Source organism: Larus michahellis, chromosome 3, assembly GCF_964199755.1.
Source record: "Larus michahellis chromosome 3, bLarMic1.1, whole genome shotgun sequence".
In the NCBI taxonomy this organism is placed as follows: domain Eukaryota; kingdom Metazoa; phylum Chordata; class Aves; order Charadriiformes; family Laridae; genus Larus; species Larus michahellis.
The window spans coordinates 70,955,654-70,983,565 of NC_133898.1; the positions used below are offsets into that span (position 1 = coordinate 70,955,654).

The 27,912-nt window shown below is 37.7% G+C and overlaps 1 protein-coding gene across 20 annotated transcripts in view; it reads left to right on the forward strand.

Moving 5' to 3' along the window:
* Positions 1 to 27,912, forward strand: part of EPB41L2 (erythrocyte membrane protein band 4.1 like 2) — a 121,802-nt gene that overhangs the window by 13,954 nt on the left and 79,936 nt on the right. For 2 of the 20 annotated variants that reach the window (XM_074580715.1, XM_074580719.1), the window contains exon 3: positions 2,017 to 2,088. The exons of the other annotated variants lie outside the window; for them this stretch is intronic. The gene's annotated coding sequence lies outside the window, so the exon portion shown is untranslated. The remainder of the gene's footprint in view (positions 1 to 2,016; positions 2,089 to 27,912) is intronic. 20 annotated transcript variants of the gene reach the window in all.

The window sequence follows — 27,912 nt, forward strand, 5'->3', positions numbered from 1 at the left end:
TGTTTCTGTCCTGTCAGCATCTCCTTCCTTTGTTTTCTTCCATTATTCCCTAATTATACTTGATGCAGAACTGTCCAGATATCACTAGGTAAGCGTCTATTTTGTCTTGCTGGTAAGTGTTGACGGTAAGGCCAGGAAGCCAAATAGAATAGGTTACTTACGGGTTTGTACTAGACACTCTTCACTTTAGATTTCTTTCCTGCCAAACTGCTTTTATGAGTCATGTAGAAATTAAGTATTATTGGGACCTCTGGGCCACTGCTAAACCTGGTTAAAATTGACCACTGAATGAAAACATTACTAGAGGAGGATTACAAACAGATAAACAGTAAGTATGATTGCACAGGTCTCATCTCCATAGGAAACCAGGCCAACATTTGTATTATTAGCTGGTCTGAGGTAGGGATTCTGGTTTTATTTTTGTGAAGTACTTGGAATTTGTCATAGGAGAACATAAAGGCATTTTTGTCTTAATTTTACATACTGTCTTTTTCCTGCTTCCCTTGGAAAACATGATTAGTCCTGTGCCAGAAGTCATAGACGTGGTGAGGTTGGAGGGGACCTCTGGAGATAACCCAGTCCAACCCCTTCTGCTGCCTAGTGCAGGGTCACAGAAACTTGTCCAGTCAGGTTTGAATACTTCTGAGGATAGAGACTCCACAGCTTCTTTAGGCAACCTGTTCCAGTGTTTGATGACTCTCAGAGTAAAAAAAGATACTAACTTCCTCCCCCGCTTATGTTTAAGTAGAATTTGCTGTATTTTGATTTGTCTCCATTCCATCATATCATTTCACTAGGTACCACTGTGTAGAACCTGCCTCTGTTTTCTTTACTACCCTCCATCAGGTATTTGTATACTGTGATAAGATCCCCTGACCCCAGGCCTTCTCTTTGCCAGGCTAAACAATCCCAGCTTTCTCAGCCTCTCCTCATACAGCAGATGCTGCAAGCCTTTAACCATCTTTGCTGGACTTGCTCCACTATGTCTTCAGCTTTCTTGTACTGGGGAGCCTAAAACTGGATGAACCTGCAAACCATAATGTGCATCGGCACAGACAATAGTCTACTGTGAATCCACAGGTGTGTTAGGTATGGGAGGGCGTCCTACTAGTTTGTCTTGTAATACTCTGGCATGTATGGTCTGTGTACATTTTGCCAATGATTACCTTGGTGTTCGTTATAAGAACATAGCGCTCATACTTGGTTCAGAAGACCAGCTTCCAGGCTTGGATAAGGTATTTCAGATGGCAGTAATAGGGTAGGAGAGGATTTGTCAAAAGAGGATCAATACAGAGAATGGGGTTTACTTTTAAGTATACATGCGTACATATATATATAAAACATTTTCCTAGCTTGTGATCTATAAACTAATGATTGAAAAGGTACATGATTTAGCTTCTAAAGTAAAGGTGAGAGATTTCTTCTGTTTTGTTTCCTTTTGATCATTATTTATATGTAGAGATATGTCTTGAGGAGATGCCAGATCAGGCTTAAACTCAGTATGTGATGCACAGTAGTTAGACTTACAGCAGTTACGGAAATCTTACTACGGGGAGACAGAAGTCAACGTTTCCAATTTCAGTTGAGAATTCTGGTTTACTTTAGCAGGCTTTTTTCCCTCTGAAATTGTTTACCCTTTTGCCCGCTTTTTGCTTCGAGAATGGTTAATGGTAAAGAATTCAAATTCAAGAATGGTTCTGGTAAAACTGGGTATTGTAGACTGCTTTTTGCTGTCAGGCAAATTTTGCTGCTGTACAGACTCACACTGTGTGTTGTTGACTTTTGTTCCAAAACCCATGTCAACTGTTTTGCTATATCCTCTTTTAACTTCACTCAGCTGAATATATCTTATTTAGCAACTGAAATCTCTGACAGCTTATCATGAGTAAAAGGTCTTATTTCCTCCTTTTTTACAAATAGGAAAAGATGTTAACTAGCAGAAGGATGTTGCAAGTTAGGGAAAATACAGTCATTATTGTTACCTTATTAACAAGTAATTTTCTGGGCATCTTTCAGTATGTGGACAACTCTTCTGTGTTAGACCTAAATGACAACGGATTCTTCTTCTTTGGAAGCCTTATTATGAAAGTAAGAATTTTCTTAAATGCGTTCAGATTATTTTTGACAGAGTTTTAACATAGTTATTAATACCTTCTTCCCATTTGTTCTTCAACAAGATCTTTTGAATTTATTGTTAGCTACCCTTAGTTTTTACTAAATGAGGACTCTTGAAATCCTACCTCCTGGTTTGTCTATTATTTTATTAGTATTGTTCATATGGCATTATACCAAATTAGTTACTAAACATTGCCATGCTATAGTAATGAAGCAAACTGAGTACCTCAGCACTGTAATGCTGTCTGTTATTTGATTCCCTGATCCATATATTTTGCTTTTCTACTTACTATCTTTCTGTTGCCTTTTTAAGCATCAGAAGCTATCCATCAACCTAGGGCATGCTGTGACTCAAAGTACAAAACCCATAGTCCTTCACAGGTATTCCTTTACGGTTTCAGACCAAGGGAGAACCTACTAGTAGACCACACAGTATAGTGGGCCTGGTGTCAACTGGGGCCCTATTCACCGAATAAATCTGACCCTCCAACATGTTTTGAAGAGTTTCATGAGTAATGGGAGACAGAGTCTCTGTGTTAGATTACAAAAGTTGTCGTGGTTGTCATCTGGGTTGTTAAAAAAAATACAGAATATGCTTGATCAAATGAAGCTGAGTGTTCCAGGCAGGGAATTAACTGAGCTTCTTTTAAATGTGGAAGCTGTGCCTTTTCTTTTTCTCTGACCTTAAGCACGTGGGAAAGAAGATAGTTTCTAAGCAAAGGGAAAAGGAAATTGTCTCATATTTATTAAATCCTTTTCCTATCAGGAAGTATGCATCAGGATTATATGCTTGGCAAGCAAGAGTACATATTTTGGCACATACTTCTCTCTTTGTAACTTTAACAGCCTGCCAGCATTGCAGGCAACACTAGCAGCAGTCTGTGTCCCAGACAGTTTTGATTATAAATCCCAGTGCCTGCATTGGGGGAGAGAGCTCCATGGGGATGGGGGTACTATTTGGTCTCCTTGGCTCCTTTTCCTTCCCTAGTGCACTGGTGAAAGAGAGGGTAAGAAGTAGCTGGAGAAGGCAAGAGGATGGTTATGCTGGTAGTAACCCTCTCTGTATCCTAGTTAAATATCCTGTGAATATTGCTGAAATTTGAGGTTGTTCCAGGCTTGTTGTGATGGAACCAACGGTCTGCAATCTAATTGTATTTGAAAGATCTTCTATAAACCATTGTTTGAGTGCATCAGCCCCCAGAATTACAAATGGCATTGCCTACACAGGCATTCCAGAAATTTTATATGCAGTCTTTTCTTGCTTGTCAAATGCAAAGTTGATTGTTATTTCCAATTTTTAAGTATATGGCTAAATCTTTTCTAAAGCTCCTCTCAGGCCAAAGTGTCGCGAACTTTAGTCCTCAGTCAGTGATCAGATCTATATTGATAACTGTGCCATTTAATGTGACAGTGGCTTCCCCATTTGCATAAGAATGGGGCAAAAACAATTGAGCATAGTTATGTTTTCTGTTAAAACCTTGGGTGATAGTGATGACTACGCTATTAAAATATTTCATTTAAAATATTTAAGCTAAAACTTCTGAAGTGTGGAGAGGCAAATGATGAGAGTAGGTGCACTTGCATAGGAAAGTTTCTGGGGGAAAGACCGGATATCCAGTATCCTTTGGTTTTCAGGAAGTCTTTAGTATCTTTTTTTATGCATGTTTTTTTAGAAACTCCAATTTGTTAGTATAAATGTTTAATAAAGCTTAATAAGGTAGCTAAAGTGTTACGTTAACACAGTTTGAGTATTTTATGTAAACATGTTTTAAATAATTTGAATAGAATACAGTTCTGAAATTTTATGAAAATGTTCCATCTACAAATAATTTTATCATCATTCTGTGGAATGAATATGAAGAGTACCAAGTAATGGAATCACATATGTCTTTCCAACTTATGTCTTCAAGCAAATTTTATTGTATTTAAAACTTGCTTTAAAATGCGTAAAGCTTGCGTCCTAAAATCTAGTATATTCCCTTTAATGTTAAAGTTAATTCTTCGAAGTACTGGAGACAAATGTGTAAGGAATATTTTTAATAACTTGTTTGACTGTAAACTGCTTTTATGGAGCAGTTAAGTACATATTCTGGTTTTGGTTAAAATGTGTTGATTTTCTTTTTTTTTTGTTCTGTTTTTTAAGAGAGACTTTTAAAGTCAGTCAGTTTTCTCAAATACTAAGGAGGTATTTAGGTTTTGAATAGCATCTTAACATAAAATGGAAACTTATCTACTGATGATGTTCACCACAATGCATAGCTTACATGAAGTTTATTTTAGTGGCATGTTAATTCCCTATCTACATATTTAGCTGTGTGAAATGTCTGACAATTACAAATTGTTGGTGCTCAGCTCAATTTTATCACATACGTGTTAGTCTGCGGTTTGATCTCAAAAGGAGCTTTTTAAGTCTGCAACAAGCAAAGCTACAAAGACTAAAAACTTTGGTTACTGTGCATATAGAAGCTAGCTGCCGTAATTCAAAGGAATTGGATTAACACAGCAATGTATTTGTTTTTCTTCAAGGGAGCACTGAACTGCTGCCAATAAAAGGACTGTTGAAATAACTGTAGAGTTATATCTATCTGTATATGTGGTATATCTGCCACATGTGAAGTGTTTTGTATCTTACTAGAATCAAGGTATTAAACACAACTTAGTCATGAAGACAAAGAAGGGTTGTTTTTTTATCTAGTGTGAAGTCTGAAAATTGAGCTCGTAACTTCACTAATGTGCCTATGCTGCTTCCTGAAGATACTCATAACACTAGATTTCTCTGTATGGATATTCAAAAAGTAGATTTCCAAAGCCAGTACCACAGCTTGTAAAGCTTGATCTTTATCTCTAGACATCTCTTTTGAGGCAAGGAATCTCATTTTTGAGGGCTTGGTATTTCACAAGAGATGGTAGTCATAGACAAGACAAAAAATACACTACTATTATTACTTGCCTTAACCATGTCATGTAGTTCATTCATTAAGTTGGTATGAACTAGCAGGAAAGGGTTATTGTTTATTTTGTAGATTATGTCTCTTGTCTTTATAGCACAAAAACAAACAGAAAGATTTGATTACTTGTAAAAATTCTTTTGGCAGTAATTCTCATTTAGGAAACTTCTGCCACTGTGTATGCTTTCCCTGTATCCCCCCTCTGTCTTACCACATAAGACTGTTGCTTCAGCTTTCTCCACACTTCCTATAAAGACAGAAATATTGTTCTTTGTTTATTTTATTTAGCTGTTTAGGTGGCTTCTCCCTAAATTTGGTATGTGAAATAGTTCATTTTAGACATCAGCTAGGGAGATGCATCTTAAACCAAAATCGCAATGAGTAATTGTAGCCTTCCTAGATGGTATGAAACATACTTCTTCCAGGTATGGAACTGCTGTTAATTCAATTTTTTAAAATTAAACTTGATTAGGAATGGGCACACTTGATGTGCACTGCGATAAAAAAAGTTGTAAATTCTTTTTTACGGGTATCAGATGATGTAAGATTTAACTGGATGGATACCATAGTTTAAAAAAAAAATGGTGCTATCTCGCCTACCAATGCAGTCGTACACCTGTTGGTATTCCTTTATGAAAGTAATAATGCTGCTTACTTTATAATTAGACACAAAAATAACTTTGAAATTACTATTGAAAATACTTTATGCCTATGGCATAATTCTGAATAAACTACAAAGCTCTTAATGACTGACAGATTGTGGAAAATAGTAGAGAATAGTTTTTAAACACTTAAGAATGAACCTATGGCTGAGAAATTCTGGCAAGTAACAGATAGTGCAGATATCAAGAGCAGTATTGAAGGGAAAATGCAGATATCATATAGTAGTTCTTAAAATTTATGTGGCCTGAGTGTGTAAAACTCAGGTAGCTGATGGCAGCGGTTCAGTTAAGTGTAGCTGTAAACAGAGACAGCTGTAAAGGGATGAAGAATTTATAGTATAGCTTTGTAGAGTAATTGGAAGCTTAACGCAGAAGAATGTCTCCTGAGGCACTTCAGGAGGTTCCAGTGAAATAATTCACTGTAATAATTTCAGTGTAGCTGGAAACAAACTCATTTAATTTTGTTTTGCTCTAGTAGTAGTGTTAGCCTGATTTCCTCCTCTATTTGCCCTTACCCCCCAAAAAATGAAGTTTGACTGAAATGCCTATTTTCAATTAAACACCTGTGAGAGCTGATAGGCATGATTACACAAAAGTTTGCCAAACAGCTGCTTTTTTTAACTAAAAGTTAATGTTGGGGGCAAAGTAATAGTTTTAATATTTTTGGAAGGAGAAGGTATAGACCAAGATTGCCCTTGTTATATGCTTTGCTTAACTGTCTTTTGTCACAGAATTGATACGTAGCGTGGGGGGCTGATAAGGGCAGCAAAACCTCAGCCTAAAACAGAAGGATGAGATTTGCTGGGTGGAGGCTCCGTGCTTTGCCTGCTTTGGCACAAGAGCTGCTGGAATGGCTCAGGGTGCTGATACTGAGCGAGGTCTGCAGCCCACGCCTCTGCCTCTGCACCTTGCCCCATCCTGTATTGGTGGTTGTTAGCTCTCTGTTGTGAGAAGCAGAGGCATGCGAGAGTGAAGCTTTATTCTTGCAGTATCCTTACCTCTTTCTGTTCGCCTGCCTGAAACTGGGCAGATTTCTGGGAAGCTGTCAAAGGGTGGATATTTGGACTGAGAGGATGCAGGAGCACAGTGTGAGGGCAGTGGGGCTGGAGTCACTGTGCCAGTGAGGCTGGGGAGGTCACTGGGGCTCCTAAACTATGGGAGGAAGGATGGAAGTGGGAGCTAGTGCTGCTGTGGCAGCAAAAATGAATTTGACGGAAAAAAGTTGGTCTCGTCAGTACTGTTGAGAAGCCGTGAATTTGTGCTGCTCTGTCCCTAAACTTTCAAATTAATTAAACGGTTAGTGGGTTTACTCAGTCACATGACTTGTGTGTTTTAAGAAAATAGACAAATCTTGAAAAACTAAATGTCAGCTGTGTTTAAAAGTGCCTGTGTGATTTGCTTTTGAAAATGCATTCATAGTAAGTGATATCATGCATGTCCTCTGATAGCCTCGCTTTTCTTTAAAATGTTTTCCTTTATTTCTTTGTCATATCAAGATGCTAGAAACAGGAGAAAAGGTTGAAGGAATCTTGAAAAGCTCTAGTGTTTCAATAATGTGTACAAAACTTAAAGCTAAGGTAATTTGAGAAATGTGGTGCTTGGCCTATGATACTGCTGTAGCTTGCTGTTGGAATCAGATGAACTAGCCAAACCAGTAAATCCAGTGTGTAGAAAACAGTATTCTGGAAGAAGACCTCCTTCAACAAATACTTTATAAATCAAATAAATATGCTAACTACCAATAAAGGCAACGCAGAATAACTAGTTTAATACTGGAATAAAGATGGTTGTGTCGTGACAATAGAAAAAATTTTACTACTAAAAATTTCGCATGTCAAAATTGCTTCTTCCTAGTATTTCTGGAGGTACTAAATGTTAACCTTTAAAACTGTTTTCTACTTGTTGTATAATACAACCATTTAAAGAGAATTTATCATTAGTATTTGTTGTGTCTGTTGTGGTGAATACAGTTAAATCCAGTTAGTGGCCAGTCACAAGTGGTGTTCCCCAGGGCTCAGTATTGGGGCCAGTTCTGTTTAATATCTTTATCAAGGAACTGGATGAGGGGATTGAGTGCGCCCTCAGTAAGTTTGCAGGTGACACCAAGTTGGGCAGGAGTGTTGATCTGTTTGAGGGTAGGAAGGCTTTACAGAGGGATCTGGACAGGCTGGATCGATGGGCCGAGGTCAATGGTAGGAGGTTCAACAAAGCAAAGTGCCGGTCCTGCTCTTGGGTCACAACAACCCCATACAGCGCTACAGGGTTGGGAAGGGTGGCTGGAAAGCTGCCTGGAGGAAAAGGACCTGGGGGGTGTTAGTCGACAACTAGATGAATATGAGCCAACAGTGTGCCCAGGTGGCCAAGAAGGCCAATGGCATCCTGGCTTGTATCAGAACTAGTGTGGTGAGTAGGACTAGGGAAGTGATCGGTCCCCGTGTGCTTGGCACTGGTGAGGCCCCACCTCAAGCGCTGTGTTCAGTTTTGGACTACTCTCACTACAAGACAGACATTGAGGTGCTGGAGCATGTCCAAAGGGCAACGAGGCTGGTGAAGGGTCTAGAGCACAAATCTTAGGAACAGCTGAGGGAGCTGGCGTTGTTCAACCTGGAGAAAAGGAGGCTGAGGGGAAACCTTATTGCTCTCTACAGTTACCTGAAAGGAGGGTGTAGCGAGGTAGGGGTCGGTCTCTTCCTCAGGTAGCAAGCGACTGGACAAGAGGAAATGGCCTCAAGTTGTGCCAGGGGAAGTTTAGATACTATGAAAAATTTCTTACTGAAAGGGTTGTCAAGCACTAGAACAGGCTGCCCAGGGACGTGGTTGGGTCATCATCCCTGGAGATATTTAAAAGATGCATAGATGTAGTGTTGAGTGACGTAGTTTAGTGGTGGACTTGGCAGTGCTAGATTAATGGTTGGACTTGATGATCTTAAAGGTCTCTTCCAACCAAAACGATTCTATAATTACTTGGTTGTCAGTCTTTGGGTTGCCCTGCCAATGAGTTCTGAAATGATCAAATGCATCCACTGTAACTTTTAATGCATGTAGTGCCATATCTCATTTTCAGCAATACAGTATGCCTCAAACTGGAATTGATTATAAACTTACACTATACTCCAAAGGCAGCCTCACGTTAGAGATATTGAAAAGTCAGTCATTGCAAAGGAAGGCACTGGGTGTTCCAAGATAAAATAATTTTTCCTAGAAAATTTTATTTCTGAGGAATAATTTTCTCATTGTCCTGTGGAGTTTGATGCAAACAATGGCATTGTGTCAATCTGTTAGAATTTTGAAAAGTAGACTAGGAGAATCTATCTTATTTTCAATACAAGTCTAGGCACTTTCTTCCCCCCACCCCCTTATAGTAAGTATTCCTTTAATTATTTTGAAAATTTCAGAAGTACCCATCATTTTAAATAGACGTTGAAACAAATCTGGTTTAACAGTCAGTAGGAAACTGAATTGTTCACAGTTGTCTAGGGCCATCCTAAAGTAGTACTGCTATTGAAATGACAGGCTTCTATGCTGTGTGAGTTCACGCCAGAATTGTTGTCTGTCTGAGAACCCAGGAGTCACACATCCTTCCTCAGAAGGAGAGGGAAGCATCGGCAATAGCTAATGGGTGGGAATGCTGAGCACAGTGCATCCCTGTGGACCCACTCTGCCATTGCTGAGTTCTGGGATGATGCTGTGATGTCCCTATGACTAGTGGGGATTCAGGTGACCGTGTTTGCCACTGTGATAGCCTGATACCGATAATCAACTTGGAAGAGGAGCCACTAGGCTGCTGGGAGCTACATTTGCTGTAGTTGCAGACTGGCTGGGACCACGTTGTTGCTCAAGGGGTAAAGTGGAGTTAATTGGTTAGGCTTTTATAAGTCTTATATAAATAAGTTTATCTTATGCTTAAGTCCACAGAGACATTTCTGAAAAACAAAATTGCATTTCAAACTTAATTCTGAAACTCAAGACTTCCACAGAAGTGACAACTGGCAGTTTCTGGGAGTTTAATAATCTATATTAAATATCTGTATGAGTTGTATATAGTGAGGTACACGGTCTGGCTGGCATCTGTGCTTTCTGATAGGAAACAACTTACTTAGGGAGGTAGCAGGGGCATAAAATTAAAAACTTAACAACCAACAACCAAAACCCACCTTTTTTTGAAGAGAACCCCGATAGCCTAATTTTGGGTGAGCTTGATGGGGTGGATTTTTGCGTTGCTTTGCCTTATTCAGAATTCACATCTATTAATTGACAAGTAGCAGAACTGCATTTTTAGTGCATGAGTCCGAAACATGAATTTTTCTGAATTAGAGATTCTAACCATGGCAAAGGCTTGGTTTATTTGCTAGTATTTGCTTATTGAGCTAGTATGTCTGACCTAATTGGGTAGTAAATTCCAGCTTTTGTTCTCAGCCTTTTCTGAGTGCTCAGCAGACTTTAAAACTGAACGTTTCATGAAAAATTGCTTCTCATCAACTCCTTTGGAAAATTCAACAATAGTAACCTTTGGAGCCTGAAAAGGTTTCTTATAAAGTATTTGCTTTAATTAAAAGTTACTTCAGTTCCTTCAGGTAGTTGCAGTGCTGCTCTATTGCGTTACAGTTTTGACACCTGAAAGTTGAATGGTGTAGTGATTTGTAGCTTAGTGACAAAGTAAGCAGAAGTTTTGCTATATTGGTCTTTTATTGCTTATAAAGAAATAACTCAAAGTATAGAATTTTCAGTTAATTGGAAAAAGTAACATTTCATGACATCAAACACTTGCAGAGGTTAAATTAAATGTCTTTAAATGGGGGAATAGTCATGATGCTCTTGATACCAGTTTTGATGTATATAGTATATATACTTTCTTAGACATGCTTCGAATTTCTTATGGAAGTCACTTAATAACTTTCATTGTGAAAGCAGTTGCACGCAAAGCAAGTTTTCTTCTAGCAGCCAAAAATTCACTTTAAGACAAGAAATACCTAAGTGTCTGCCTAGTATATTGACTCTATTAATTAACTGGAGTGCATTGTATTAACAGATTGAGTGTCCATGAGGAAGACTAATTATACTCTGACTCATAGTCAAATCTTACTGCAATAAACAAAAACTTCCTCTGGTTTGTCTGGGAATCTTTTCTGGCAATGTTAAAGAAATACTCAATCTCTCTACATTGTGAAAATTGCATTGCTGTTTTGGTCAGGTACATTGTGGAGCACAGCATCATACAAACCAGAGTGTGTTCCAAATTGTAAGCATCTGCAGTTCTTCTGCAGTTTTTCTCCAGATAAATAAGTGGAGCTTTGGCAGGATGTAAAGTGATGTCTGCCATGTCTCCCATGTAGGTTACCCATAGCATCATACTGCTGCCAAAAGGATGGGTGGGTGAGGCTTCTGTAGTTTGCCAAGGACCTTCAATGTCTGAGTGCTCACAGTAATGCTTCTTTACTTGGGTTTCTTTTAAAACTTAGTGGTAGACCACTTCTAGGTTTATTGCATATCCTGACTGAAAATGTTAAAGCTGGAAACTGGGCTTTTTTTTTTTTTAACACTATATTTTTAGTTATACCCTCTTCTTAAAAGGGAAGAGATGAGAAAACTTTAAGGAGCTGAGTATTGTGCAGGTGTTCTGCATATGGCACAAGAAAAGGCACGATTCAATGACGTACTCTATGTGAAATTATTATTGTTTTTCAACCACTCAATTTCAAAAACTAACAGTTGAAAATACTTCCAAAGCTTTAGTATTCACGATAATCTGAATTATTTTCTGACCAGTCTTTATTATACTAGAAATTTGTATGATGTCTCATGTAGGAGAATATTTCCTGAGGAATTCTTGGCTAGTTGAGAGAAGAGTATAGTATACACGTGTGTGCAAAAATTAAAAAAAAAATGTGTGTACGCATGTGTCTGGTGTGTGTGTAGCTTCTGTGGTACTCCTCTGTCTGTTAGTAACTACTAATACATAATAATGAGTCTTGGATTAACAATGTGTTAGCGCTATCTCATAGCTGTTGCTAATACTGCTTGCATGACTTCATTAGCCTGACTGTGTGAGTAGGGCTTGTTAAACACGTGCAGGTGTATTGATCTGATTACTACTTTGCAACTCGTGATTGTTGCACAGTCCGATAGTGCCCAAGCCTTAGTGTTCCTTCTGCAGCTCCAAACAACTCCTGTACTTCCAATAGCAGCTATGCTTTTAGTCTTTCAACACAAACAGCTATGTTACTTATATCAGAGGACCTGTCAGCTACTGTGATGATATCAAGATGACGGTTTCCTCCCTGAGCACCTGATTTGAATGAGATATTATTACTGTAATTTAATATTAAAATTTGAAGTTGTAATTAGCCTACTGTCTGTGTAAACATATGTTGAAGTAAACACTAAAACTATTGCTTGAAGGCTTCCCTTTGTTTCTCCTTTGAAAGTAGTATGAAAGACCATGAGACTTCTGGATTTAGCCTATGGATAATCAGAGGAAAGCAACTTGTTTGTTCACAAACTTTCCAGCAGCTCTGTAATAGATCTCTCGTGGCTGATACATGTGACTATGCTGCTCATAAATGGACCATGCTTGAGTGCACTGATGATAAAATAAATGAGTGGATTATTTTTCACAATAGGCTGTTATGACTGACAGTGATTAAATTATGAGAGATTGCAGAACACATTCTTTTAGTGGCTACAAAGAGAGTTGTCTGTTCAAAGCAGCAGAGAAAGTACACTGCGTTTCTGTATTTTTATTCTGAACGAGTAAAGTGGTGCAGAAAGGGGATGCTGAGCACCATGACAGCAATATAAGTTGTCGAAGTCCTAGTTTCAGTTTTGGTGAGCATTAGGATGTTTGAATTGTTAGCTATTAAAGACTTGGAATAGGTCCCCTGGGTCATCAAGAATTGAAAGTAAACACATAACATGTTTCAAGGCCTTTACAAATGCTATTGAAAGGTTGGTTTGGTTTGTTCATCTTAGTACTTTTTAGGGAACGTGGCCCCAAAATCTCATTCATTTGTTGTATGAAAAAACACTTGTATTTAATGTAGTTATCCCAGAAATGTATACCTATTCATGTTTATGTCAGAATTTCTCAATTAAATTGTTTACAATTTCTTTCTGATGTAGCTTTACTGTATAGTTCAGGTTTCCTCATCCAGTGGTAGGGGAACTCTGAAAGTTGCTGTAGCTCTTGCACTACAGCAAACGAATGAACTTAATGTGTGTATGTGTGTTTATAACATGCTTTTCTTTATTTTATGATATAATTTTTAATCAGAAGTAATGTGATGCAGAATATTCTGTAAGGCAAGCATATTTAGAGACTTCATTAAAAATTAACATTAATCACTTCAAGCATCTTGAGCTGTTTTGATATTTTTTCTCTTTTTTTGCATAAACAGAACTCTTATTTTGTGTACTACAATATATGATGGGCAAATCGATACTGATTGTTGTTGTGGTGACTAGTGGAAAAATAATACGTCAGTTACCATTCATCCTTTATTTATATGTTTTTATACTCTTTTCCCATGAAACTTCCAGAAACAGGGCAAATGGAGTTCTGCACAAAGTGGCAGAACATTGTAGTCTGTTAGTACAGAGTATTACGTGAGCTAGGGAGTAGACATCTAAGTTGGCTGACATGGTTTACCTGAAGTAATATTACTGGCACAGATATGACTTAGTTTGTCTCCTCAGTAAGCATTTGTAAATACATTTCTTCTACTACGGTGTCTATTTTTTTTAACCTAGGAGATGGGGAGAAACAGAAGAGTGCTTGCATGCCTTTATATGCAAAAGCAATGTAGGTATTGACTGAAACATGAAAAGGACTCTTTTCATGGGGAATCACTTTTCCAGTGTACTTTTTGTTAGAGTGAATTAGCATTTGTTATGTATAGCTCACTTTCTAATAAGTCTTTACCTGCTATTTTGTAGATGCTGTTTGTCAGGCTTAATGTGTTTAGTGAGCTTTGTGTATTACTTTTTTCCTGTACTGGATCTTGTGCAGACTGATGCAGGATGTCCCTCCTAAAATGGCTGTTCCATTTTATGGGTATATATTCAGTTAAGACTTAACCAAATGATGCGGGTCATGAAAGTATGCAATACAAAACAGCAGTGCTGGTTGCTGATTGGGGTGAGCCTGCTAGGCTTGGCACAGCACCCCACAGGCTGCCTTGTTCTGTGTGTCAGCCTCCATCCTCTCCTGACACCTGACTTTTCAGCTCCTGCAGCAAAAATGATGAAGCAAGAGGTGGGCTGTGCTGTCTGGCACCTTGCCTTTCCCCTTTCTCATGTTCCTTAGAAGTGGTGTGTGTGGCACTCCAACAAAGTCCTGGAGCAGAGCTCTGTTGTGTGGAGAGGGGCTGCCAGCCTTGTGAAGGGTAGTGTTGGAGTCAGTATCTCAACATACTGAGGTGACATGAATGGATGAAGGGAGTGTAGCAAGGAGAAAGGAACATTCACCCCAACTAACTTTTTTTTGTCTAAAATATTTAATGTTATTGATAGATCTGGTGGTTTTGAAATACATTCTGATAGAACTGTTGAGAAAGATGTAAATTTACTAGCAATGCACATTGCTAGTAAACAGGGGCTAATCTGTGTGATCTGCACTGTGCAGAGCACTAGAACAGCTAGATTGTCGCTTCTTTTAGCTATAACTATTTGATCTGAAAAAAAACCCCAAGAAATCTTAACAGGAGTGACAGGCTGAGAAAAACACGAGCTTAAAATAAAGGGTTGTTGCTGTTCAGTCTAAGTTCATCCTATAGTTCCACAGCTCCAATACAAAGGGAATCACTTGCTTGTGAAGTCTTCTGGCAAGATGGAACTACCACTGGCTCGTGGACAGAACTGTTCCTGTTTTATAGCTATTCAGCTGCAGAATTTGTATGAAAAGTTTCCTTGGAGAGTTCATGATGCTGAAGGTGCAAAATGCACTGGATTTTTGTGTGTGATTTGCATGAAGGCCAATAACTAGGAAATGAGTTAAGAGTTCTATTGAGACTCCACCCTGCTCACTGAGACGCTTTTCAGCACGGAGCACCTGGTTCAGTAATGGATTAGTCATTATTTTCCTTTTCGCCCACTAAGGGTACATACATGATTTCAAGTATGAAAAGAAATCCCCCTATTTAAGGAAAAATCTGTGGTGCTGCTCAATTTAGCAAACTTGTCTAAGATCAGAATAGGATAATGCATATTAAAGCCGTGTTCTGTTAAAGTTTGGGTTAGAACAATATGGAGATTTGATAATGTATCCTGCAGGGATCAGAACTCACTGTATCTTCTTGGCATGTGTAATTGCCTACTGGTGATATCTAGGTTAAAGCTAGGAAGGGTCTGTTATCGATGTAGTAATCATGCATCTTGTTCATCCTGGAAACAGATCTTTTGGCTCACTAAAGGCATCTTTAACTCAAGATTTGAGTTAAAATACTTATTTCTGCCTATTGATGTAGCTATGAGAATTGGCCAAAATACCAAAAAAAGCTGCAACTTGGGCTACTGGCCCCAAAATGTAGCAGTTGCATCTGAATTTTACAGTTCTTGTTTCATAGCCATTGTTAGTATGTGAAGTAGTTTGGTTTATACAGGCATGTAGTTGCTGCTTTGAGACACCAGAGACTACCACAACAGTAGCTATAAGACTAAGTTTTATAGAGATACATGATTTTAAAAATGAAAATTTTGGATAAGAAATTCTTGGCTTTAATTTATTTTCAGTACCATTTTTTTGAGATATAGTTAGGTCAGCCAAAGGGTATGTAAAGTACTGATGCTTTTCATTAGGTGCTGATCTAAATACAAGTTCATGTGCTGATGTATATGTTCAGAATTGTGATATAACATCTTCTTTCTGAAGCTCTATGTAGTTTAGTTTGGTAACTAAATGATTGTTGTTAAGTATTGACGCAAAAATAGATATTTGGGCACAAAGCTTGAATTCAGAAGAGGGACGGATCAAATTCCTGTTGGATACATCTGTACTAATAAACCAACCCATGCCAAGCTTCTACCAAGCCTGGTAGAATCTATAATAATATCCCATCTTGTTACCCTTCAAAATAGGATGACAGGCTGTTAGAGCAGTGCTAGAGCTGTAAAGAACAAATGGAATTATCCGATAGGTGTGTAAGAGACTAGGGAGTAGGAATGGGGCAAAGACCTTGCTGCTTTGTGTACTTTAAGTGACCGTATATTAAAATGCCATTAGCCTTTTCAATGTTGGCAATTTTTAAAAGCATGCTGAAAAGTAGAGAGAAGAAAACTAATTTTGAAGCTCTTACGTAATAGTTTTTAAATATTTTGACCTGTTGAATTTACAAAAACTAGTTTACCAACAAGAGATTGAGATATTTAATATAAGTAGTACATTAACATGGGAAAAACAGTGGGGACCTGTGGGCTGCCTAACTTCTGAAAAGGAACATTGTCTTTCGAGTCTGGTTGGAAGCTGGGCCTGAGACACTCAAATTAAAAAGCCGGTCACTATGTTTTAGCAAGCATGATTAGTTTTGAAATCAGATTTGAGGACAGCGATGCACTTTGTACACGTCACGTCTGTAAGCAAGCTGGGTATCTTTGCAAAACTTCTATCTCACTGATGTAGTTTTAGTGTTCTATGCCATCTTTTGAAAACAAATTTCAACTTCATTCTAAAAAGTATGATGCATTAATCGCAAGTAAAAAATAATTATTATCATTCAACATCATAAAGTGAAGTTAAGACTAAAAATAAGTATATATTAAGATAAATAACAACTTGAATGTGTGGGTAATTGTTTGATTACCACAATCATTTGGCAGCAATGCCAAACGTAACATTAGCCTTGCATTCTGCTAAATAAATCCATTTTACCAACTACTGAACAAAAAGAAATGGATGTTTCTTGAGAAAAAAACATGAAGACATCTATGTGCAGACATATGCACGCAGTTTGATAGAGCGTTACTGCCAACGAATTGAAATTGGGATGTATTATTAAGGTAGTTTTATCTTCAAATTAGTACAACCTGTGTGTCTAGTCAATCCCGAGAAATAAGGCCTTTCCACAGGCAGTGCTGAGCTTTAGAGATAAGAAGTTTTTCACCCCTTATTGATTGGACTTGATCCATGAATACTGGCTACAGGGCAATTGATTTAAAACTAGGGTGTATAATATATTGGGATACTTATTCTAGTTGTTAAAAAATACCACAATAAACTCTGTTTCAGTCCACGAAGTAGTCAGTTCTAGCTCTATTGAGAACATAAGTCAAAGTTGGCATCTAAACTTGCTTTGCCATACATGGAACTTTATTGTTCCTGGTTATGCTTTTTCAGAAGAAACCCTCACTTTATTCCTGAAAGATTAGACTGGCTACTTTAGAAGGGCTTCACAGATGTCTCCAATGACAACTTTGAACATTTTTGGAAAGTGGCTTTACAGAATCTTACGGTCACTTCATTAATGAACTTGGAGATTTTTAACGTTTTAAACCCAGCTGTTGGATCTGTTTGAGCACCTGTGACTAAAGTAATCTAAAAGAATTTTAAAAACACAGCGACACAAACCAGGCTATTTCTTTATAAAGTTACTTCTTTTTTTTCTAAACAGTGTTTATAAATACTAGCTTTTTTCCATCGACTTAATTTTTAAACCTTAAGGGCTTTTCTTGGATCACTCCCAACAAAGTGCTCAGAAATAGAAGAAAAATTTGCTATAACACAACTTCTTAAAATTTGTTTGCATTCCTCTTATTCTTGCTGTGTTTCCTGAAGGGATTAAATACTAAGTAGAAGAAATACCGCATGGCTTCCAAGAGACTTCAGTATTTTTTCTTTTTCTGCAGGCCTGTAATGCTAGGAATTAGTGAAAAGACAAATGGCATCTCTCCCTCTTACAGTTTTTCTTTTGATAATTGATTTTTGTTCCTGCTGGGTTTATTTTAATTTATTAAAGGATATACTAAGGATTAGTTAGAGCCAGTTCTTAAGGTAGTGTCATGGTTAAAATTGAGAGGAAAAAGAATCTGATATTTCTACCACCTCTGCATGAGGTCTGCAAACAGTAAAACATGCTCTGAGTTGAGTAGTGCGGAACATGTATTTTTTCCGAAACTTCTGTATTTGTTCTTCGAACTGGACAATTTACTCCTTAAATAAATGCAGTCCTCTATTAGAGCAAAGACGAGGGATATTCTTTGTCTGCTGGGCATGAGCAGATTGCAGCTCTCCACGTATCTTAACTTGTAGACAGATTGACATAGCCTGTGCAGCACAGCATGCTGCTTAAACCCTGGCTCAGATTGAGCAGTCATAAAATGGATTGGTGACTTAGGCTATTCATCCCAGCCATGACAGTTTAAAGGAGGTCACTGACAACGTCAACAGAGCGTACAATCCTTTTCTTCTAGATAGGCTTTGCCTTGGGTTTTTTGTCAGGCAGATTCTTTGAGAAGTATTAAGGCCTTCCACTTTCATCTCCATTAATCAGGGACTGTTCTGGAAGAGACTCCCAATGAAAAGAGCTCAAGTGTTGGTTTTTGATGCCTGTAATCTTTTCAGTTAGGGAATGTGGAGGTCTTCATAGACTATGGATCAAGAACATTACCAATTCACATTTTTCAGAACAAGATACCTCAGGAGATTAGAGCAGAAAAATCTAGTGATTTGTATCATTCTCAGGTTTGATTATCTCTTTGTTCTAAGAGGATTTCTGTTATTTCCCCAATTATCGGGGATGTTGAAAACACTAATGAACATGTGTTGTGATGCACAGAAAAGGAAGAACCAAATTCTTTTTTTTTCAGCCTCCCAAGACATCGTTGATACATTTGCTATACTGGTTTCCAGTTGCTTTTGATAGGAAAAACCCCACCCCAATACTAGGTAGTAGTATAGTTCTGATTAAAAAATTATCTGCAGAAATACATTCTCTATTTCTGAAGCTGTTTCATTCATATTAAATATTTGACTTTGGCATAATTTGTGATTAGTTGAACAGCTTTTCTGTAGTACATTTGATTTCTTTGTTTGGTTTGGTTTTGATCGGTTAGCAAATGTTTTTGATCGTTTCCATAATTTTGCGAACAGCTTATTCTGCTTGTTCTCCTGTGGATATGATTTGATAGAAAAATCCAGCTTGCATATTGCATCGCTTACATTCTTTTTGTTCAAGTGAGGTGATAAACTGTCAGGATGTAAGCCAGTCTTTTGACACAGTTTGGCACCTGGCTTTCTAGCAATGGTGATGGAATTAAGAGTGGAAGGCATAGGACTTAATTGATAATCAGGAAGGTTCTAAAAAAAGTAAATAAGATTAAGTGAAGGTACAAGAGGGGAGGGAGAAGAAAAGAGGATGAAAGAGATGTTTACACATGAAACTAGTATGAAGCGAGAAGGGTGTCTGTGTGTTGCAAATGTTGAATCCTACACATCACAGCTTAAAAAAGCATTGTTGCTATGTCTTGGGAATTTTAGGGAATCTGTTTCCCATTGCAGGATTATGGAACATTGTGCTCCAACATGATTGTTTTTTCACCATTTCCATCTAAATGTCTCTTTATCGTATGGCTATATATATATATATATATGTATTTGAAAGGTTTATCTATGCATCTTAGCATAGGGTAACGCAAGCTGGTAATACATTTTCAAAATAAGCATTATATAAATAACTTCTCAATTTCTTTGAAATCTTTCTGTATCGCTTAGCATACTTCACATTTCATGTGAAGTATGGTACAATATTTTGGTTCATATAGCTTATGTGGGATGAAAAATTATTTTGTCTTTTCAACAATTTGAAACTCTTATTTGGAAGCCACACCAAGCGTGCTATACAGATATCTTAAAAGGAATGCCTTAAGCTACATTTCTGTTTCTCTGTTCCAGTAAGCTTACTTTAATCTTTACAATTTTTATCTCAAGTGTTGCAGTATATTTTGCAGATATGTGCAGTCTAAAATCCATTCTCCTTTGTTAAAGACGACAATGAAACATTGTTTTAATTGGCATAAGAAATGTATGAGAAATGCCGCAGTTTTTCTGTGTGGAAAAAAGACTGCTTATTCATTTTGCTTCAAGTATTGAATTGTTTCTGTGGAAATGTGGTCATGGTGATTAACGAAGTTGCAGGGAATCACTTGCTGACAGCAGTACCTCTTAAAAGGAATCTGCCAACATGGAATTCTTTCTTCACCTGTTGTGGATGAGAACGTGGTTCATTTGTGTATAACTGGTTAATTCTAATTCCATTGAATTGGAATGTATAGTTACTGGTGTCTACCTCCTCCAGACTCGGATTTGACCTCGGATTTTTAGTGATGTCATACAAGCATGAATTAGTTTGGACTGTTCAACAGGAAAATGTTACATCACTTGACAAGAACTAACTTTTAGCTTGTATAATAGTTATTTCAGTGGAAATTGAGCTGGGAATGCTTCTGTTCCAGGCTATAATTTTAAAAGCAAAAAAGCTCATTTCATAATTCTTTTTATAGTTTTCATAACTCCCACATAACCCAGTACTGACACTCCGTACATCTAATACAATTTTTGTGCATGTCTAGAAGATGTAGTAATGTAAACGGATTAAAAAGCCTTGTCTCCACTTTCTCTTTTCTCTGTGAAGTTTGGAAGTATTGCTATTGTCTAAGCAAAACTAAACTTCTCCTGTGGACTGTCATCCTTATATTTTTGGAGGGAACTCACCTCAGGGTTTCAACTGGAAATAAATGAGAGGCTATGATGTTGTTTCCTTACGTGGAATATCTAGAAGTACTTGAAGTCAGTATGTAAGAGAGGAGGCCTTGAGACCTAGTTTTATTTTGGTTCTACTGCTGTTCCAGTGAGCATGTTTTGGGTGTCATTTCATAGCACCCAAGTTTCTCTATCTGTAAAATTATTTTCTGTCAAAATCAGAAATATTTTTGTAGACTAACCAATTTTATAACTACCACAAAACAGCTTATGTCTTCAGATAGGTATTTTAGACAGGTGTTTGATCTTTGAGCTCTTCAACAAAACGTAAATAGGATATAATTCATGGTGTGTTTTAAAACCAGAAATGAGCTTACTATGGAGGAACTGGTGAGCTGATGATGTAGTTAAATTGTTGAAATATTGTCCCTCAAGCCTTGGTATTGAATGGCACCAAAACACACACAGACGTGTAGATATGCCTGAAAAACAGAAGTGAACTAGTGAGAAATCTGTCATTTTAGGTATTTGGGGATACAGTAACCCAGCCTTTCCAGGAAGTCCTACTTTTCACTTAATCCATTAGACAATCCAAACAAGCTTCTGCTGCTTAAAAATAAATACATACATAAATAATTACAAGTGCAAAGGAAGAAGCACTCTGCTTAAATCTTACAATAAAGGAACAGGTCTTGAAACTTGTTGTAAAGTTAATGTACAAAAATAAAGAAGCTACTGGAAAAGTCTTAAAAATATTGCCTCTTGTGAGGCATTTGATTGCATAGTAAAGAGATTTTAGTCTCTTAAAAAGACATTCTTCTGTGGAAACAGTATGTCATAAGGGTAGTGGGTTTAAGGGTTCAGCTTTTCCCACTTTTTCCCAAAGTGCATTTGCCCTTTCCTGCACAAATACTTTTGTGGTTAAACAACTTTACTAGCAGGATTTTATATGTGAGGGTGAAACGATAGTTGCTGGATCTCCTGCGGCCTAGCACGTGAAGGACCAACTCTTGGAGATCATGTGTTCTGTCCGATAGCCTCTACAATGTAATTTAGCCCATACCGGGATTCTGGTGTCTTCCCACCCTGCCCCCCGCTCCCGCCTCTGCAGTTTTTTTGGCTGTTACACAAATCATGACCTTTTTTCCTGTTTTGTCTTCAGTGTCTGTTTCCTGTTTTCTCCTTCCCTCCCCCACACCATTTTTTACTCCTGACATTCTCTCCAGTGGTGTCTTTACTTTCTTTCACTGTTAGCTTGTTTTCCCAAGTTTTTTGTTCATAAAAAAAGGAAGAGAGAATTGAGAGCTATAACATAAGTCCTTCCCTTTTACTGTGTTTCTGTATCCACACTTCTTGATGAATGTATTGAAAAACAAAATTCAAGTCTGTCATACGGATGTATTTCTCCCATCTTGACAGAGATGTACACATTTTCTAAGTACTAGAAGTTTTCACTGCTTTATTTTTTGAGGATCCTATGTTTAGGTAGACTTCTAGAGTAGCACGTCCCAGACTATATCCGGACCAGAGCTCCAGTTCTTGGTCTCTGATATCTCACTTGGGGAACTATTGTACAAGTAGTCTGGATTTCTGAGAGAATATGATAGCATTTCAAACAAGAGTCTGAGTCTTTTTTTGGTTAGTCTGTGCTTCCTATGGCTTCCACACAGGAATATGCTCTTGCCAAAAAAGAACAGTTAACCAGTATACCATGGTCAAGAAAAATTAGTTTGGTCTGTTTATATGTTTATACCAATTCTTCCTTTCTTCTTGCCTTATATTTCAAAGTACTTCAGAGGTGAATCCAGAGTTAAAGAAAATTTGGATAGGGTGGGGGAAATCCATGACTGTGAGCTCAAACATGGTCTTGGATATAAGTTTAAATGCCAGAGGCATACCCACGGAGAACAGCAGTACACTTGAGGGTAAATATGCTTTCAAGCATTTGTTCAGTCAGCCTCTAAACTGATGAGCCCAAAAAGAGGCAAAGAAACCCCCAAACGCATGCAGATTCGGAGTTTAATTCAAACAAATAAGTCTTTTCTTTTTGGCGTGGAGTTCATAATGTTGTGCTATATGTGTTTGTGGAATAAAACTGGTGATAAATTGCTGTCAACTTGGATTTGTGTTTTCCTAGGACTGTTTCAAAGCTTTGAAACTTCTGTGATTATATGGAATGAGAACTGAGAATGTGACCCAAGAAGGCAGAATAAAACCTCTACTTAATTTGGCCTGAAAGCTTACTGTAATAGCACACCATCCCCAATTGTATGTGAACATTAAAAGGCTTTTCTGCAATGGGTGAGGCTGCTTTGGTAAACTGCACTTTGTGATGTATATTTATATGGGAATGGCATTGCAGTCGTGGTTTGGCAAGTCACTGTCTGTTTTTCCTTGTCTACAGGACAGTTCTAAATACTCCTCCCCACTCTGTTCTTGGTGTTCACAACTGAGTTATTCTTTTAAACCTTTCTTATCTGTCGTCTTTCTCTAACTCTCCAAAGAAAACTTTGTTTAAATAGTTACTCCCTTGGGACTTTCATGCATATCCTGTTATCTGTTTTATATTACAATCTTTCATGCTGGGAATGTCCTTCCAAAAAGCACAACACAGCTAAATCACTCAGATGACTAACAAACATCCTAAGTGCTGAAGTCCAGGCACAAAACCAGAATTATTAGCATAAAATTATCTTTTGCCTTCTCCCCCCCAAGTTAGTATTATTAGACTTGTTTCTCACCTTTAGGACATCCTTTAATTTCGTCTAGCCCGGAGATGTTGCAGTGATCGAAATGTTGTTAGTGGTGTAGCCATTGCTACGAAAAGCGGGAAACTTTTAGAAAGTTGCTGATATTTTCACTCATCTAATCAAATACCAGCATTCGGAAGAGCCTATGGGAGTGATGAAGTTTTGGCTGCTGATTCTATTTGCTCAGCTAAGAAGCATCTCTTTTTCACTGTTTTTTGTTGCTTGGGATTGGCAATGTTATGCTCCCACAAGAGCAGTAGATGCATACTTTTCCCGAAGAGCAGTATTATCTGTAGTATCAATACTTTGTTATATATTCAAGTAAACATAAGTAGGAAAATGTAAAGCAGGATACTCCAAACATCATTTTAGGTGCATTCTAATTATCTGGGGGGGTGGGGTGGTGATAGGACACCATTGAGCAAATTGTTTCTGCTCTTTCAAGGGAATACTTGTGTTCCAGTAGCACGTAAAAGACTCAGCTAGCTTGTGCTAGCTACAAACATAAAGATTAAAATGACAACGCAAGACATGTCAGGCGGCTAACCTCTGAGGTTTGGGGAATGTGGGATAGCTGGCAGGGAATATGGAATAGCAATTATGCATTGTAGCTGCAGTTGTGACTTACCATGTTTTTAACTATTCTATTTTTCGTTTGTTTGTTTTTCATAAAATATGCTGTACAATCAATAGCCTGGATTTGTTTACTTGTATGTGTGTCAAGATTTCTGCAAGTCCTTCAACAGTTGATTCACATACTGGTAGCAACACACCCAGCAAAGAGACCACTAAAACTTACCTGCAGAAATCCAGAAATATTTCACATATAGCTTGAAACTTTGCACTTACTTGGAATTTGGTTTAACTTGTTTAAGATTAATTGCCAGGGATGCCATTTGACCAAGTATTTCAAACCGAGTTCATTATTGATAGGAAGTGGTGGCAGTATCAATTTTTGTATTTCAACTTGCGTCCTGCTTCAGGAAAACTGACATAAAAAAAATAGAACCAGAAGATTCTACAACTGTTGCCTATATATAATAATTTATAATTTTAATGTCACTTTTTCCAAGTTTTTTGCTTCTCTCAGTAATGTCCAAACATCAACCAGTATTGTTAAACTAGCATGGCAAAGAGAACTGTTGTCTCTATAATGCTTGTATTTGACAATAGCAAAAATGGAGTGCACTTTACAGTTGAAATACAGAACTGATGTTGCTGCCAAAAAAGGCACTTCTGTGGCTGTGTTTACACCCTGAAGCTTTGTAAACAACGTTTGGCTGTTGAACTCTATTCTTGTACGTGACAGAGCAAACTGTCTTAATGCATTTGTCAGTTGGTTTCTGGCCATTGTTCCTAAGTTGGATTAGCTGAAATAAAAAGCCAATAGGCATTTCGAATGTGATCTCAGTAGTGCCTGCGTCTGTATGACGTTCAGCCTTGACATACTGGTGAAATAAAGTTACTGGTTTTATCTACTTATGAAAATTACTTGCGAGTGTGTTCTGTTTGTAGGCATATGTGGGTAGTATTCTACCAAAAACACAGTTTAGTCAATTCTCATTTCTTATTCCTGACCTTGAATCCTGGTATTGCAGTTATTTCCCTCATTTGCGTGCTGTTGTACATTTCCTAAACGTGTGAGATGGTAATAATTCTCTATATGACTTCCACTGAAGAGGAAATGGATACTTGTCAAAACAATGATGTGTGTCTGGGATTCCAGCGTCTAGGAGCTTTATTACACTGAGGGCTCTCAGTTCGTAGGAAAAAAATAATCTCAGTTACTAGTATGTTATTTTTCAACCCGAGTTGGAAAGTGCTTTGATTAACCATGTTATTGTAAGTGCCTTGGAAGCATACTTTATGCAAGAGTAAACTTAATGTTTTCAGTATAAAAAAACCCTGGTTTTAATCTTGCCATTACATTGTAAATAGAATCAAAGATGGAAATGAAAAATCTGTTGTGGCATCTAGAAATCATTCACAACCAAATCAGAACAAGCTAAATAATTTACAGAACCCAAATAGATTCCCCCTTCCCTGTGGAAAAAATGAAATGTTTGCCTGTGCTTCAGTGGAATTGTGGCACTGTTATAGAAACAGCCATTTGGTGAGGTGGGATGGGGTGGAAGGAAGGGAATGGAGATTGGAGACGACGACATTGCTCAGAGCAAATGATTGTTTACTGCTGTTTTTAATCTCTATAAAATTGTGGTTATCATGAGTGTTTACTGTGAACAGTCAAACCCCACTGTAAACTTGCAATGTTGATTTTAAAGATAGGGAAGAGACTTTTCTCAAACTGTTGTTCTTAGTTTGTTGGACAGATAACAGGAAAACAGAGCTGTCTCTTGACCCATGCTCATTTTCTGGCTGCTGGAATGAATTTGGAACTAAATCCCGGTTTTCCACTGAGCATGCCCTTCTCAGCAGTGTCAGGGCTTGGGTGGGGTCACTCTTGTTCAATACAGCTTTTCAAAAAGACTCTGGGATTCTTATCAGCTTACAACATTTTTTTCAGCACTGGGGAACAGCACAAAACTAGCTTGACAAACAGATTATATATGTGCATATACGCTCTGGCAAGGAGAGATTGCTTGATTTGAATTAAGTTCCTCTGAGATTTATTTTTTTTGCCTTGATGTATCAGTATTTGTAGATTGAAAATACAGAAGGAACAGATTCATGTTATCTCTGGATATGGTCTAGATAGCACTGAGGGCCCTGAAGGATGTATATTTGCTTAAATGTAATCTCAGAGAAATTTCGATGTGGGCATCACAGCATGGCTACATGTAGCATGTGAAAGGTATTTATGCTCTGATTTTGTTGAAAGTTTTGGGGTTGTTTTTTTATGATGAGCTTTACATGTTGTACGGGTGCTGTTATACAAATGATGCAGTTCTCAGTGCATTTCATTTAGTTCTGGAAACAACACTTCTTAATATTATTTTCTATGTTTAATAAAACACTTTTAGGCTGCTACCTAGTGTCAGGAGATAAATTTTGACAAAATAGTGTTTAAAGAATTCTCACTTGTTTTCCTGTGTAGTAGTATTATCTTTCCTTTCTGGAGAGTTGTTTCCCTTCAGCTGAATTATCCTTTAAAAGTTATCCTTTTAAGTTGTATGTGGATTGCAGTAACCAAGTTAATTCACCAGACAAAGTAAAGATGGCCTGCAGCAGGTGGTTTATGAAGAGTTGGGAGCACTTGAGTGGTAGGGAATAGATACATGCTGTTGTACTGCTTTAATGGGAAAAAGATTTTGAAAAATAGTTGCATTCCTGGATTCTATTTTGACTTTATGAAGAATTGAGGTAATCTCCCTAGAGTTTCTTTACAGAAATTTGTCAGCATAGTAGAATATTTTCACAATAAAACTATCTAGGCTACAGATACTCACTTCACAATTTTAGACAGAAATAGCTTTCTCTGTCTTGTTTCATTTGCTGTCTGTGTCCTTGATTTCTTCAGTGATCTTCAGAATTACTCTAGTATTCGTCTTTCACTGTTGTTTCAGGTGTATCTTTTTAAGTTCATACCATCCTATGTAGGGACTTGTCAGTGTTTTTCCAGTGAGTCCTGTGTATTGCAAGGCATGATGACACATTTGCAGTAATTTTCTAGCACTACAAAAATTAGTTCTAGAGACTTGAGGATATTTCTATATTTATATAAGGACAAAAATGTCTTCCTAGTAATGCGGGTAGGCTACTGTATTTGGGAGGGAAGCATTGTATGCTTGCAAATATTCAGCTGTATGATGGCATGGATGTAAACCCAAAGGCTAAAAAAAACCCCTGTTATTTTGAATGGTGACTTCACTATCTAGGTAAAAAGATGCTTATGAGTATAGTTGCCATTAACTCTGGGACTGCTAGCCATTGTGATGTGCCTGGAATATCTACTGGATTTCACAAACACAGGATCCTTTGGGAAGACACCATTTTGTGCCATTTCTGCTCTTGGAGATGAGCATAGAGGCTGTGTGAATATGTGTATATACGTAGACACACACCTGTTCATGAAAGCATGTAGCTTAAATTTTTATTGTCATAGAGTAGTAATTCACTGTCCGGCTCTGAAGTTACATTTATTAAAATATGTTAATACTGATATGAAAAGATTTCAATTACTTGTCGAGACTTGGGAACTAAACTTGAAATTGGAATAGTGTTGCCGTTTCAAGTTTGACCTTTGAAATGTGCTACTGATTTTTAGAACTATTATGGCACCATCTGCTGACCAATGTACAGACTGACAGTGACAGTTTGCTCACCTGGTTCCCTCCTTGCAAGTAAGCTTCAGTTTAGGAGGCAGAAGAGGCAGAATCATAAGGAGAAAGGGTGATTTTTAGTTGACTTATGTTTGGCATAAATATTTTTAGCAGGAGATACTATCACAATGGCAAAAGCCTGAATCATAACACAGCTTTCGTTGTCTAGTCACCTGGATTATTGCATAAGACTCTTCCATGAACTGTGAGGCTTTAAAAGAAATAATCTTGGGGTTTTTTTGGCTAGATGTGGTATGGGATTGTTCTTGGTATTTTGTTTATCAATGTGCTACCTTCTAAGTCTACAAAGAAGAGCCGTGACAGCCTGAGATCAGTTCAGGCCCCAGCTCTGGTGGTCTTGTCACAGCGTGGGAAACTGATGAACAGGCTTTTGCCCCGTGGCTACTGTTGAGACCCCCAAAAAAAGCAGGGTCTGCAGTGTGTCTCCTCTTCAGCCTCTGTGGTTAACCT